Genomic DNA, 13,980 nt, shown 5'->3' on the forward strand with positions numbered 1-13,980 from the left:
CTCCAAGGTGTGTAGACATTAACCCTTGGTCTCCTTTTGTTATTTTCTGGTACTATTTAAAGTATGACAGTGGACTTGGAAGGCGAACATGGGTTTTGGTCTCCCCTGTCAACTTGTGTCTTTAATGAACCCCCAAGTCTGAATAAGTAGTAAAATCATTTAGTAAGTGAATTGGAGCTTGGCATAACTGCAAAAAATAGTGGGGACTTTTTATCTTCAGTAGCATGTCTGCACATCCCTCCTCCTGCCTGAGTGTTCTGCAATGAGGCTTCAAGTTTTACAAGTCAAATTCTGGCTTCCTAGAGCATACTCAGAATAGGTGTCCCCTTCTGAAGCAAAACCTCTTACAAATTTTCAGTGTGTCCAATCAAATAATTATTATGCAATATTTTTAACAAAGCAGTTTTTCTTATGCAAAATACAAAGAAAAATATTTTGAACATGTTACTTCTGATTTAAATAATTTCAATAACTACAGTGTTTTCAGGCTATGGAGAGGAATAAGAGTGATGCATATTTAATAACTGAACTTGTACTATACAGAATACTAATTATTGTTGAGGGCAATAAGTCAAGCACTCAAATGTTAGGTAGTAATAGTTAGTGATTTGACTCTAGCTGGACACTGGGTAAGCACCAAAGCCACTCTGCCACTCCCCTCCTCAGGTGGGCAGGTGAGGAAAAAATATAATGAAGGGCTCACGGGTTGAGAAAAGGTTAGGGAGAGATCACTCACTTGTTGCTATCAAAGGCAAAGCACATGTGACACAGCTTTGGGAAATTCACTGAACTCATTATTTATTGCTTATTGTTGCCAAGCAAAATGAGAGTAAGGTAACAAGAAGTATAATAAAAACACCTTCCACCCACCACTCCTTCCTTCCTGGGCTTAACTTTATTACTGGTTTTATACTGTAGCCCCAGCAGGGCAGGAAGATGGGAGAAGTCCTCCATGGACTTGTCAAACATGAGTCCATCCCACAGGCTGCAGTTCTTCACAGACTGCTCCAGTGTGAGTCCCTTCCATGCAATGCAGCCCTGCAGGACCAGGCTGCTCCAGTGGGACCCACAGAGGTCCCACATCCTGCCAAAACCCCATTCCAGTGGTGGCCTCTTTCTCTATAGGCCCACAAGTCCTGCCGTGAGCCTGCTCCAGCCTGGGCTTCTCATGGGGTCACAGCCTCCTTTGGACACCCCCCTGCTCTGGGGCTCTCCAGGACCTGCAGGTGGATCTCTGTGGGCTGCAGGTGGATCTCTACTGCCCCTGGACCTCCACTGGCTGCAGGGGAATCTCAGCTCCAGCATCTGGAGCATCTCCTCCCTCTCCTTCCTCATTTTGGTGTCTGCAGTGCTGTTGCTCTCACGTATTCTCACTCCTCTCTTCTCTGGCCACAATTACTTTTGTGCAATAACTTTTTTTCTTTCTTCAATATTACATCCCAGAGGGGCTACCACCATCACTGCTGGGCTCAGCCCTGGCCAGCAGCGTGTCTGTCTGAGAGCCAGCTGGCATTGGCTCTGTTGCACACAAGGGAAGCTTCTGGCAGCTTCTCAGAGAAGCCACACCTGTAGCCCCTCCACTACCTGAATCTTGCCATGAAAAACCAGGACAACTGAAATTAATGTCACCAAGTGATCCTGTTTTCATTTTTCTGCAGGGCTACTACTTCCAATTTTCGTTCATTATGGGATATAACTTTGCTTATACCCTGAACTGACAATGTCACAATGCAGGCTGATATATATATATATACATATATATAGACACGCACATACATACATGTATATGTGTATATAACAACTAATAGTAGAAAAATAGCTGCGCACTTTTAAATGGTCCGCCTGCAATAAATGGATGGGCTTTACTTTGCCAGCAAAGCTCACAGCTTTTTGGGAAATGGTGGGATCACTATGGGAAGAGCAAAAAAATGAAGGCTTAAAGTTTCACAGCAGAGAGTTCAGCTCAACACAGATTGTTAGCAGATTTTTGGTATTGCTAATAGGCAGCTTTTGAAACACATCAACAAAAATCACACTTGCTAAATTCTCGAGTGATACCAAGATGCACAAAAAACAATGTAAAAGAGTGGGCTGGGCTTCCTTTCAAGTCGGAAAGACATAGGTACCTCCTTATACTCTCATTGCTCTAGTCTGGCCTGAGTTCAACTGATAACAAAACAGAAGACCAGACTGTGAGGAGGGTGCTTTAGTGTCTCAGTAAAATCATCAAAGTAACTGAATTCAGATGGGTTTGCAGTATGTGTGTTGGTGTGTGTGTGTTGGTTACTTGTTTCTATTTCTCAGTAACAAACACTCACTCATTTATTTTCTCTTTTGTCTTTGCCGAGTACTGGCTTCTATAGCCACTTTCAAGCTGTTAAGCATTTTGATCTGTAACAATTCCAGATTACAAAGACTGGATTTAAACAACTTCATCTAGTTCTTTCCTAACAGGCAACTGAATACAGTGTAGGAGCAACTGAGGAAAATATCACTTCAACTGGACTTGTAACTTTTATTGCTGCTATCAAATGATCTGACAGGAAGTGCATGGCTGGAAAAACGCTTACAATATGTCACACAGCTTGTTAAGATGCTGACTCTCTTCCCTCCTACAAAATTCCCCTTGACAAGGACATCTACCTTACTGTGTTCACTGTCAGTCTTAGAGAGTGAAAAGGCAGAGAGCAAGTGGGATCTTGGTCACATAAATATGCTGTCTGTGCCTAACTAGAGGGGTAACTTTATAAGAAAACCCATTACTGATCAGTCTTTTGTTTGTTAATGTCTATTTGATTTACGTGCATTTTTAGTGGATTTAAGATAGGCTAAAAGCAAAACAATAAGATTCATACAGGGGTTCACAGTAATTTAGATAAATCACTTTTAAAAAGTGACTTAGATGTTGGCCTACTTCAGGAATTTACTATTACATAAAATTAAATAGCACGGACAATTCCACCACCACTTGGTAAGCTTCTTATAGGGCTCCTAGTGCTAGATCAGTGCCACAGAAATGTTGTCTGAGTTATGAGGCCATCACAGCTTGTTAAAATTCCTTTTAGAAACTGCAAAGGTCTAATTCTATGACACCAGGAGTTATGCCAAGTATCCTCTCTATCCATTCATCCCTAGAAAGCCCAGCACAAAACTGAAGTCTAGATGAGCTCCGAGTCCTGTGTTTTAGACTCCTTGGCAGTGATAAAATCATATATATATGTTTGTGTGTGTGGTGTGTTCGTGCTCTCTATCCAAATTGCACTTGTACTGCTGGGTGATGTAGTAACACAGGAATTCAATATTAATGATTAGGGACAAGCAGACAGAGAGGAGCAACTAATGGATTGCTAATATATACCCTGGCTTAGTTTGAAGAGGTGTCTTGGGGCTAATATAAAACAAAAATGAAAACTTGAATTAGTCTATATAAGAAAGTTGTATAAGGCAGCAGAATATATTACCATCCAAAGTAGAGGAGAAGAAGCAAATATTTTTATTATGTATTAATTTAAAAATCTTTGAATCTTGATTCAAATTTAATAGCCCTTTTGTCTCTGGTTTGTAACTTTACATCATTTCAGTCTGAATTCTGACCTATGTAAGAGACCAGTTATTAATATTTCCTATTATTTCTACTCCTCAAACTTTATGACTGGATTTCTCCAAGGCATTCTTCATTCTCACTCTTATCTTCCTCTTCATTTTGAAAGTATCAGTTCAGGGAATTGGCTGAAAGATAGAAAAACAGACACATAAAAATTGTTTGACTGACGGTATTCATTGTAAATTTTTTTTTCCTGGAGGAGATATGAAGGTGAATCAGGAAATGGATGGCATTTTCAGATCACATGAATCAGTACCCAAGAATTCATCATTTTCACCAAATATTTAACTACTTGTAGGGACTTGAAGTTAGATGGTCCTTTTTTAGAATTCATATAATAACTTCTTTAACTGCCTTATCTGTCAGAGACTTTAATAGAAAGAAAGGAGAAATTACTAAAAATCGCATCACAGATTTATAAATGTAAGTGCACATTTATTTATATAGCTGTGTTGAAAATATCATATGCATTCATAAAAACAAAACATTTTGTTTATAAATGGCCCTAATAATAGAAATGCTAGGAGAAATATTACTTTGTCTTTTGATCACAAATGGTAAACATGAACTCATCAGTTCTCAGGAGCCAAGTTTTAGACTCTCACCTAGCTTTTCCTAATTTATAGATATTATGGAGACCAGTCAGCTGAACCTTTTAATTCAGAACTTAATGTGAGACAGTAACTTAATGGAAAACAACAAAGTTTGTAATTATTGACATTTACTTCCCTATTATTTTCATGAAGAATTGCAATAGTGTCTTTTGCTAAGACAATTAAAGTGATGCTCAGTCTGACCTTGCCCTGTGTCTCCTAATGGGCATACACAGCTACAGCCTTTCCTGGTCTGCTTTTTAACAGTGTACTTCCCTACCAGACCCGTGTGAGGATGAGGATGGCAAACTTAAATCCTCTGGGTCATCTGCTTTCCTGGGATGAAGGTGTCATTCCTGTTTTTACACATAACAACAGCACAAGTCCCCGATATTTAAATATGGCAGACTTGTGATGATGATGTTGCTCAGTGCAGGTGGGAATGCTAAGGGCTCGCTAAACTCAAATGCAGCGGGGCAAATACTTTCCTGAATCTCGGTGGGAAAGAAGAAAGAAACAGAAATGTAGAGCTGATGATTGGGTACTTCAACAATGTTGTGTAAGTCAGGTAAATTCAAGACACCAGACTGCACAAACTCTCTGCTCCCAAGCATTGGTTCAGGAAAGGGTGCTTGTTTGTATGCACCACTCTTCTGCCTGGTCTGCTCTGGAAAGGCTCTGGTCACCAGTAGGGTTTCTCCTCAGTAATAAATGATGTGGTTAGAAAACACAAAAGTAGGCAATTAACTGTGAGACTTAAAAGTTTTCCTCTGACTGTTTTTCATGAATTAAACAAAAATGACTAATGTTTTCAGTGGTCTGGAAAAAGTAACATGCAGTGGTAATAAAGACTTTGAACTCTGTGATCATGAAGCAAGCAAAGACCTTTTCCTATGATGGAAGTATAACTCAAGGTTCAGTTTTACTGAAGCTCACATCTTTTTCTTTTTCTATTTTTTTTTCTTTTTAATCTGACTTAAAGTTTCAATTTAGTGTATCTGACTGTTTTTCTAAATGGTGAAAGAGATACTTACTATCCAAGGTGCTTTTGATGGGTAATGTGAAGACAGGCCTTCCCTTACACTGTGACTTTCCCACCTAAACAGATGGAAATCCACCCCCTTCCCTGCTTTCTAACACTCTTTATATCCTGCCACCACAGGAATGAGCTGAAATCTGGCTTCCCACCAAACTGGCCAAAAGCCTGAAGGTGCTGTGCAGCTTTTCCTCTTCCAACTGCAGTACCATGACTGCTTCCACACTCTGCCATCCTTAATATGCTCGGTCTGTTTTGTTGGAAGGAGAGATTAAAAATTACTAACAGTGAGAAATGTAATGTCAGGAAAATACGAGACAGAAGAGAAAGATGAGCTCCACACTGGAAAAAAAGATGGATGCGATGGACTTGGTCTTCTTTTTTTCCCTTCCTTAAGTCAGACAGCAGAGCTTCTACTGCTGCTTTCCCCCTTGCCTTTAGCATAATATTCCTAGATTATATTAGATTATCCTTATTTATTTTGGATATAGTAACACAATGAGGCTTAGCCTAGGATTGAGACACCACTGTGCAATTTATGAAGAAACAAAAACCGTCAGCGCCTACTTGAAAGGGTACATCTGGGGATTGCATCACCTAAAATTGCTGGGCTCATTCACTCAACTCATCTGGTTTAACTCTGTAACTTAGACATAGCACAGAGTTACACGTAATATTAAAACTGTTACAGTTTTTAGCCTTAATTTCAAACATGATTAATCTCACAGGCAGTTTCAGACATCTTTGCCCTTGAGCTTTTAAAATAAAATTAAATAAAATTAAGCATTGACATCATGACTATTCTTCCATGAAACTGGTACAGAACTATAAAGTGCATGACTAAATGCTCTGTGGGTGATATAGAGTCAATATGATTCCAGTGGAATTTTTCTTAGAATGCGCTGTATGCCATTAACACAGTATGATATAAAGATATAAATGTGGTGAGATTTGGGATTTTTTTTTTTTTTTACTTATATGCCTATTGTTTCATAGCCAAACTGCAGAGGAATTTTTAGAGGCTAAAATGTACATCAGTCAGGGGGCCAGAATTTTGATAGATTTTTTTGGTTTTGGTTACACAGTGCTTTCTTTTCACAGATAAAGCAGGGAATTTTTTTTTTTTTTTTTACACAGCAGTTGGAAAACAAATATATCTCCTCTTTAAAAAGAAAGTCTAAATGTATTGTAATAGGTGGAGGTACATAAGAAGTGTAGGACTTGTTGATCTGAAGATGTCTTAATAACACTCCAAAGAAGTTAACAGTGTAGGTATGTGAATCATCTCATATCTGCACTTTGATGGCAATTTTTAGGTGTAAAACGAAGTCTTATATTTTCTGTACAAGTCTTTTCTGGATCAGAAGGAAATCACATGAGAAAGTGACCCCAGGAATTACAGTAATCACAGTAGTGGCTTCTTAAACCCTATTGTTATTTATAAGCAAACATCCTTGAGTATCAGGGTTACATGACTTTATGAAAAAAAAATAATTTGGCCTTTAGTATTTGGGTTGGGTTTTTTTAAGATCAAAAAATAATCAGAAAGAATGTTCCCAATTCCAGGACTTCATTTTACTGATAATTTCAAACTTCTGTTAATGTTTCTACTTGAACAAGTTTCTTTTATACCCTAGCCAAAGTAAAATTGAGCTAGAAGTTTAAGGCAATTTGGATTTGGAACATTTGGCTCGCTGATAAGTTTTGATGCTAGTTGTTTTAATTAGCTAACTTTTATAAGATTACTCTAGCATGGATGAATTCCATGGTTTTGTTTGTTTTAATAAACTCTTACTGCTTTTAGTCTTCTAAATTGCTTGGTCTTGCTGCGAACAACAAAAGTCAGTTTCTACTGCAGTTTGAAGTAGAAATGCGCAAATGCTGTAATAAAAAGAAACAAAACTCCAACTCTGATGGAATTAATTACAACGCACACACGAACAGAAATAACCTCCTAGTTTAATACAGGTGAGCTGACAAAACACAAAGGCATGCGCCGAAGCCCCGGGCAGCGCGACAATGCGAACGCACGTACCTGCGGAGATGCCTGCGCGCCCCGGCCGCAGCCCCGCACTGCCACGTCTCACTGTGCCACGCACGCCCCGGGACCTTTATGGGGGCTCTCCCAGGGCCTGGAAATGAACTTTTGGCGCTGACACGTCGATCGTGCCATGGGGGGGAGGGAGGGGACTGGAGGGGGCGGAGAGGGACTGGCCGCAGGCTCTTACGTGGCGGCAGAAATGTCAGTACCCCACTCCCCCTGGCAGCGGGGCCGGGGCCGCTGCTGCGGAGCTCCTGTTGCCTACGCGGCTGCTCGCCGGAGCCCGGAGGGCTGGGACCGGGACACGGGGGCTGGCTGGCAGGCTGTGGCATGGGTGAGGCGGCTGCGGAGAACCGGGGGGAGCCGCTTGGAGCTCCCGGGGCGCTCCCGTGCCCCTGCCGTCCCGGGGCAGCCGCTTGCGCCCAGCCCTCCTTCTCCTCCTCTATCTGCTGCTCCCCGCTTTTGGTACATTGCCCCGACACCGGAGCCCCGGGCAGCGGCTGGGAGCCCCTGCGGCCCCGGCACCGGCAGCGCTGCCAGTGTACCACCGCCTCCCCTCCCTCTTGCTGTCACTCGCTGGGATTTGTTGTGCTTAGTTGTACTGGCGCTGAGGCACCCCTGCTCAGATCTGATGGAAAAGCAACAGCCTCAGGTCATGTATTTGTGAGCTGCGGTGATTAAGGAATAAAAGGAAATAAAAATAAAAAAACCCAAACCCCAAGGACAAATATCTCAACCAGTTGCAACTTCTCAGCTGGCCCGGAGGGGGGAGCGCGGGGGAGGGCATGGAGTAATGCGAGATCGCCCCAGCCCGGGGCAGCGCCGGCTGCGGGACGAGCCGAGCCGAGCCGCGCCGCGCCGCGCACCGCACCGCATCGCCGGGGCCGGGCGGCCGTGGCTGCTCCGCCCCCGCGGCGGGGCGCTGGGTCCGGCCGCCGGGCGAGGCGCGCAGCTGCCGCGCCGCAAACTTGGTGCGAGCGAGCGGAGCGCGGGCGGCTCGGCGGGGCTGCGGCCATGGCGGCGTGAGGCGGGAGCGGGCATCGGTGAGGCGGCGGCGGCGGAGCCCCTGCCCGCCCGCCCTGCCCTGCCCTGCCCTGCCCGCGGCGAGCAGCCCTCGGCGCCTCCAGGTAACCCTGCCGGCCCCTCTCCCCTCCCCGCCGCAGCGGCGCTTGGGCATTGCGCGTTCCCGGCCGCCCTGTCCGTGAGCGGGGCCGCCTCCCCGCTCCTCCACCGGCTGCGCCCCGGTGTCCGCCGGGCCTCGGGGGGCTCGGAGGCCGGGCGGGCTGGGGTCCGGGCGGAGCGGCGCAGGGCGCCGGCAGGGGGAGCCGGCAGCGAGGCGGAGCGCCGCTGCCGCTGGGCTCCGGAGCCGGGAGCGCTGCCGGCGCTCGGAGCCCGTCTCGGGCATTGCCCGGCCCCACCCCCGAAAGTCCACCGAGCCTTTCAGAACGGGCGGGCGTTCTCCCCGTAGACGGAGCTGTTCGCTCGGGACCAGACAAAACAGACGGACGGGGAGCCGCATCTCCAGAGGGGCCGGAGCCCGGACCGCGGGCGCTCCGCGCTGCGGGACCCCCGCGCCGCTCCTGCCCTCGGGAGCGCGGTCTCGCCCCGGAGAGCGAGGTGCGTGGCTGTCGCTGAGCCCCGGCTGCCGAGAGGCAGCCGCTGGCTCGGGAACGTTTCGGAGGGTTTTGTCACACTTCAGCAAGTGAAGTTTGCTCAGGCTCATCTTCTGGTGAGATAAGAAGTGGCGTGAAAGGCACCGTCAGTTGTCTGAGTAACGCGGGTCTTCAGTGGGATGTTCGTGTAGTGCGGTTGAAACCCCGATGTGCTTTTAATCTCGCTGTTTCATTTAACTGCACTGTCTTCGGTTTGTGGCGTGACTGTGTTTTGGCACTTTCTGAACTGGGGTGTTAGAGTTTATCGTTCCGCGACGATGCAGATGGAAACACCTCAGCCAATTGTATACGTATATTGTTCTGTGAGGACTGCTTACCAGATTAATGACAACTATTGGGGTTTTTTGTATCAGTCCAGATGCTGAGTCTGCATTGTAGATTGACACAGCGGTAATCTGCCCGGGATTACTCCTGGGAGGCAGCTGGAGTGGGGGAGCTGTCAGTGCATCTGCTCCTCCAGCAAACCGGACTATTGGCAGGAGAGGTCTGTGCATGCAGGAACACGCAGCCTTGTGAAGGTGGTTAGAATATGCAAGATTATAGCTGTGACAAACATCCTAAAACTAAAACGTGGTGTTAAAGTTATAGTGGTAGCATGTTCTGGGAGCCCTAAGGTAGTGCATCTGAAGGTCTTACTCTCTGAAAGCTGACTAACCACTCTTGGTTTGAATTTTGGTGTAACAGCCTGATGTGGTGCTAGCCCAGCTAGAGTGATGTAGAGTAGATTTTTTTTCATAGTGGAAATTGCACTCAAATCTTATTTCTAGAAGTTTGAACATCTCCTGGTTGTTATAGAAGGCTGACTGAGTTCAGTAAAGTTTGACTTATAATTGTTGAGCTTGCTGCTGTCAAATATGTAACACATAGTCAATCAAAAGTGTATTGCTGCCATGAAAGGCTGAGGTATGGCATTGCCTACTTTGCTTAGTAGAGTGAAAGATGTTGGTAAATTTCTGGATTTTGTGCTGTGTTCCCACCTTCCTCTCCAGCAGGTACCAATAATATAACTTTATTACATTTACTAATGAATTCACCTCATTTTCTCATTTTAATGCTGAACAGCTGTGAGGACTCCTGCTGAGAGCTAAGGTTTTGCTCTGGCATGTGGCAGTTTACTTCTCTGTTTGAGAGGTTCTTCTGAACTAAGTAGTGTAAACACTGGCTTCTGAGTTGTACTGCTTATTCCTTGGGATATTGTTACACATTTGTTTTGGTTGACAAAGCTGAAAGCATTAATATCTGAAGTGTCTCATTTCTTTTAATCTTTAACTAGTGCTGTTTTCATAAAATACTTACAGGTAGTAGGAGTGCCTGTGCACTTTGTAATGATCCATAAACATGGTTGTAGTAGGTTTGTTGTACTCATTTCCTGCTGGGCAGAGATACAGAGGGTGGTAACTGTATTGCTGCTGTTTTTGGAAGAAAGAGTTGTGTGGTCGTTTGTTTTTCACTTTCTTTTCCCCAGCTACTTAGTGATTCTGAAACCACGTGGATTCTGACTTCTGTTGATACAGTCTTGTTGTACAAATACAGGATTTTCAATGAATGAAGTTCATTACTTTTCAGGGAGTAGCTGTACACTACAATCTGTGAACTGCAGAAATACAACATAATTCTCCTGCAATTTTTGGCTCTCGTGTTAGAGGTTGCATGCAGGAATTCAGCCAAGGGAGCAGCTGAGCTCCTGGGGTGAGCAGGAGCAGAGAGACCCATTTCTGCCCTCTGGTCTGCAGCAGCTTTATCAGCCGTGCTGGCTGGGTCTGATTTCTGTGCTGTGGGACACGTAAGTGGATTGCTGATACTGCTATCAGTTAATAGTAGGTGTGTACTACCAGTACTATCTGTTGATAGTGGGGAGGAGGGTGTGTGAAATCTGATACTCTGCTACTTCATGTAAAGCAGAATCTAGTAATTGGTTAGTATGTTGTGATGATGGACTTCTGAATAGCAGTGAAATACGATTTAGCTTTAGATTTAACATCTGGTTTTTAAAATTTTGATATGCTCTTGGTGTTTGGTAATGTGTGTTCTGAAGTTACTATGGCTCCTGAGATGAATTGCTATTGCTATGGCCATTATAGAAAGCAGCACTGAGGAGCATCTCCTTTTCTATAAAATCATTTTTTGGAAATGTTTAATGGGTATTCTTGTCAATGCAGAGTTCTCCAAATTATTGTTAATCAGTCTGTTTCTCTTTATTATCATCCTTTTATCCTCTCTGGCATGTACATGCATTCCGATTGGGAAACAGTGTTAAGTTACAGCCTCTGTGTAGGTTCTGTCCTAACGTGTTTTGCAAAGCTGGAGCTGCTTCCAAAGAACGAGTTCTTGGGGTTTTTATTATTTGTTTAAATTTTTTTTTATTTCATTCTGATTTGTCAAGCACTATAAACATTTTTCAAACTGACCCTTCTGAGGTGTGTTTGCCAACTACTGGCGCTAGGCTGGGTTTAATTTCCAGGCTGCAGCATTGCAGCTGTGACCCGTGAAAGGCAGGTGGCACTCTGCTATCTGCAGATCTCACAGACACCTGGGGAATGCCACGGCCCGAGCTGAGCACTTCAGGTACGGCTTGCTGCTAAATCTGTTGTTGCTAAAACGGAAAATTGTTTAAAAAAAAAAGAAAAGGTTTTTTTTTTTTTTTTTTTTTTTTTTTATGAGTCTTTTATTTTAGTTTTCTCCATAAATATGTCCTATGATTTATTTAGGAAATTTGCCAGGTTGCATCTAACTATAGCACATTTGCTTAACATTTGTCAGGAAGGTAGCAAATGTAAAGCAAGTTAATGATCCCCAAACTGCAGTCTAATTAACGTCCTCTTGATTTTTTGCTGGAATGTGTATTCCAAAGTATGAAGCACTCAAATCTTTTGTCTTTTAGTGGATTTGATCATGCATCTATTCTCAAATTTGTGTTTTTCCACAGATACTTTGATGCAGTCCAGTTGTCTGCTGTCTAGTATCAGCTCTACATAATAAATATATTAATAAAATTAATCTCTGTTTGGGGAGATTGATTTTGGAAGAAATTTCCTGGTGTCCCAGTGTATATTAGAAAATCAGGCAACTCCCAGAAAAGCTGATGTTTGTCAATGATAGTAGCAGGAGACTGGGGTTGATACTTAAGTCTGCACTGAGGCCTTGCAATGAAACTCTTGAGTTTAACTCAACTGTTGAAACTTATCTTTTCAGATATTATCCTTTCTTTGCCAAGAGTTTGAATGACTCGTTCAGAAAGTTTAAATGCTGTGTAGCATGTTAGCTGTGCTACTATTTCCAGATTTATCTTCAATTAGCTTATCTGTTGTGAAATTTCTTGCATGATAGCCATATAATACAGCTTTTCAATCCTTTTACATTTTTCTTTTTAAAATCAGGATCTGGCCTTGAGCTCCAGTATACCTTAGAATTGTTGGATCTTAATTCTGGCAGAACTTGTCAATCTTTTCATGGTTACCAACCTCAGTAGTGGAGATTAGTTTCATTTAGGGGATGTTGATTGAGCAGCTCTGAATCTTTGGCATATAATATTCTGATTTTTTAATCCCTTGCTAAATGAATAGCAACATGCATCCATTTTGCAGTATTTGTTTAGTTTAGGAGAAGCTCAGGGAAATTATAACTTTGAAAATACTGAAATGTAACCTTTTACTTTCCTCCCTCTCTGTAATACTGGGATATGTTCTTAGGCATTACTAAATATGTGTGATGAAGAAATTAGAGCACATGGGATGTCTGCAGGATTGGCTTATAATGTGAATTGGGTGGGCTGAAGAAATGAGCTGTACTGTGAATTGTGTTGATTTTCCCACTTCTTTTCCCCACCGCTCTCTAAATTTCAAAACTGAGCTGCTGTCTTTTGTGCTGTTGTCCTTCTCTGAATTGCTAGTCTATCTGGAAACTGAGAATGCGGTTGAAATGTGCTTTCTTGTTAGACTTAGGTTTAACTGGGAATCAGGAATATTTAAAATAAAGTTAACTATAAGGCCTTTGTAGCTAGGGAGAGAATATTTTAATAATTTGGAGCCCTGTTATTCTGACCCAAGTAATCTTATTGCTGAATCAGTCATTTCTGTTAGTAGTGAACTCTACAGACAAAGGCATGAGAATAAATATTTGTTTGTAGTTTTAAAAGTTATTGGGCAGTTGTTCTCCACTGTGTCTTCTTCAGCATACAGTCTCTTCAGAAATTCCTGTTGCCTTTTTATTTCCCTCTTTATATATATTTTTTTACTGTGTCATTTTAGTGACCTGCTTTCACTGGAAAGCTACAAACATTTGCATTGGCAAATGTTTTGAAGGGCTCCCTGGGAGCATGGCTGAAATGACCTTCTTGTGGGACAAAATGCATGGGAGGAAACAATTTCTTTTGACCTTGTCTGATAGTGAAATTGCCAAGTACTTGAGGAAAAACTCCTGGCCTTGCCATAGGAAGATAGGTTATGTCTGTTGCTTTGTTTCTCTCAATGTCTGTCAGAGTTTTAGGCTTTCTTTACTGAGTCGTAGTCAAAACTGAAGACTGGAAAGAAATTATCCACGGTCATTGGGCTGTTACATTAACTAACATGAGTTCAGTTGCTGATGGTCTCTTCTCTTGATGGTCTCGCTTACTTTCTCGTTCTGAGCTTGCAATAGCAATATATGGTTGTTTTCGTAGTTTTTGTCGTATAAACTGTGTGTATGTAATCCAAATTTTAGCTCCTTCTCATGCTCCAGTGCATGCTTTTCCTTGTTGCTTTTTAAACCTAAGCAATGATACTGAAATATCTAGGAGACAGTATGTACACAAAATTGTTACTAGTGTCAGGCGTTACATTACCCAGTGCTGCAGAATGGGACTCCTAGCTTAGCCAAAAGATGGGATTTCAGCTTTGGATAGTTTTTCTGATAGTGCTCTTCAAGGTTTATCAGCCTGGGGCAGCCAAGAGCCTGCTGATTCCGATCCTCATCAGTAGCTCTGATGAGGAAGTTGCTAAATATGATGTTGGTACTGTTGTTGTCTGTTGTGCTCATTTTATGACCCTGTAATTCCA

At 43.1% G+C, this 13,980-nt stretch overlaps 1 protein-coding gene and 1 non-coding gene across 4 annotated transcripts in view; one reads left to right on the forward strand and one right to left on the reverse strand.

Moving 5' to 3' along the window:
• Nucleotides 1-3,813: 3,813 nt before the first annotated feature.
• On the reverse strand, nucleotides 3,814-3,882 carry LOC131094891 (small nucleolar RNA SNORD123). The gene has a single exon (XR_009115811.1). It is a non-coding gene; the product is annotated as a small nucleolar RNA SNORD123 (small nucleolar RNA).
• Nucleotides 3,883-8,308: 4,426 nt separating this feature from the next.
• Nucleotides 8,309-13,980, forward strand: part of SEMA5A (semaphorin 5A) — a 314,285-nt gene continuing 308,613 nt past the window's right edge. For 2 of the 3 annotated variants that reach the window (XM_058024733.1, XM_058024748.1), the window contains exon 1: nucleotides 8,309-8,401. The gene's annotated coding sequence lies outside the window, so the exon portion shown is untranslated. Of the gene's footprint in view, nucleotides 8,402-8,749; nucleotides 8,892-13,980 lie in introns of those variants that run through there. The other variant, XM_058024741.1, reaches the window with a different exon arrangement.

This window comes from Melospiza georgiana, chromosome 1, assembly GCF_028018845.1.
Source record: "Melospiza georgiana isolate bMelGeo1 chromosome 1, bMelGeo1.pri, whole genome shotgun sequence".
Taxonomy (NCBI): domain Eukaryota; kingdom Metazoa; phylum Chordata; class Aves; order Passeriformes; family Passerellidae; genus Melospiza; species Melospiza georgiana.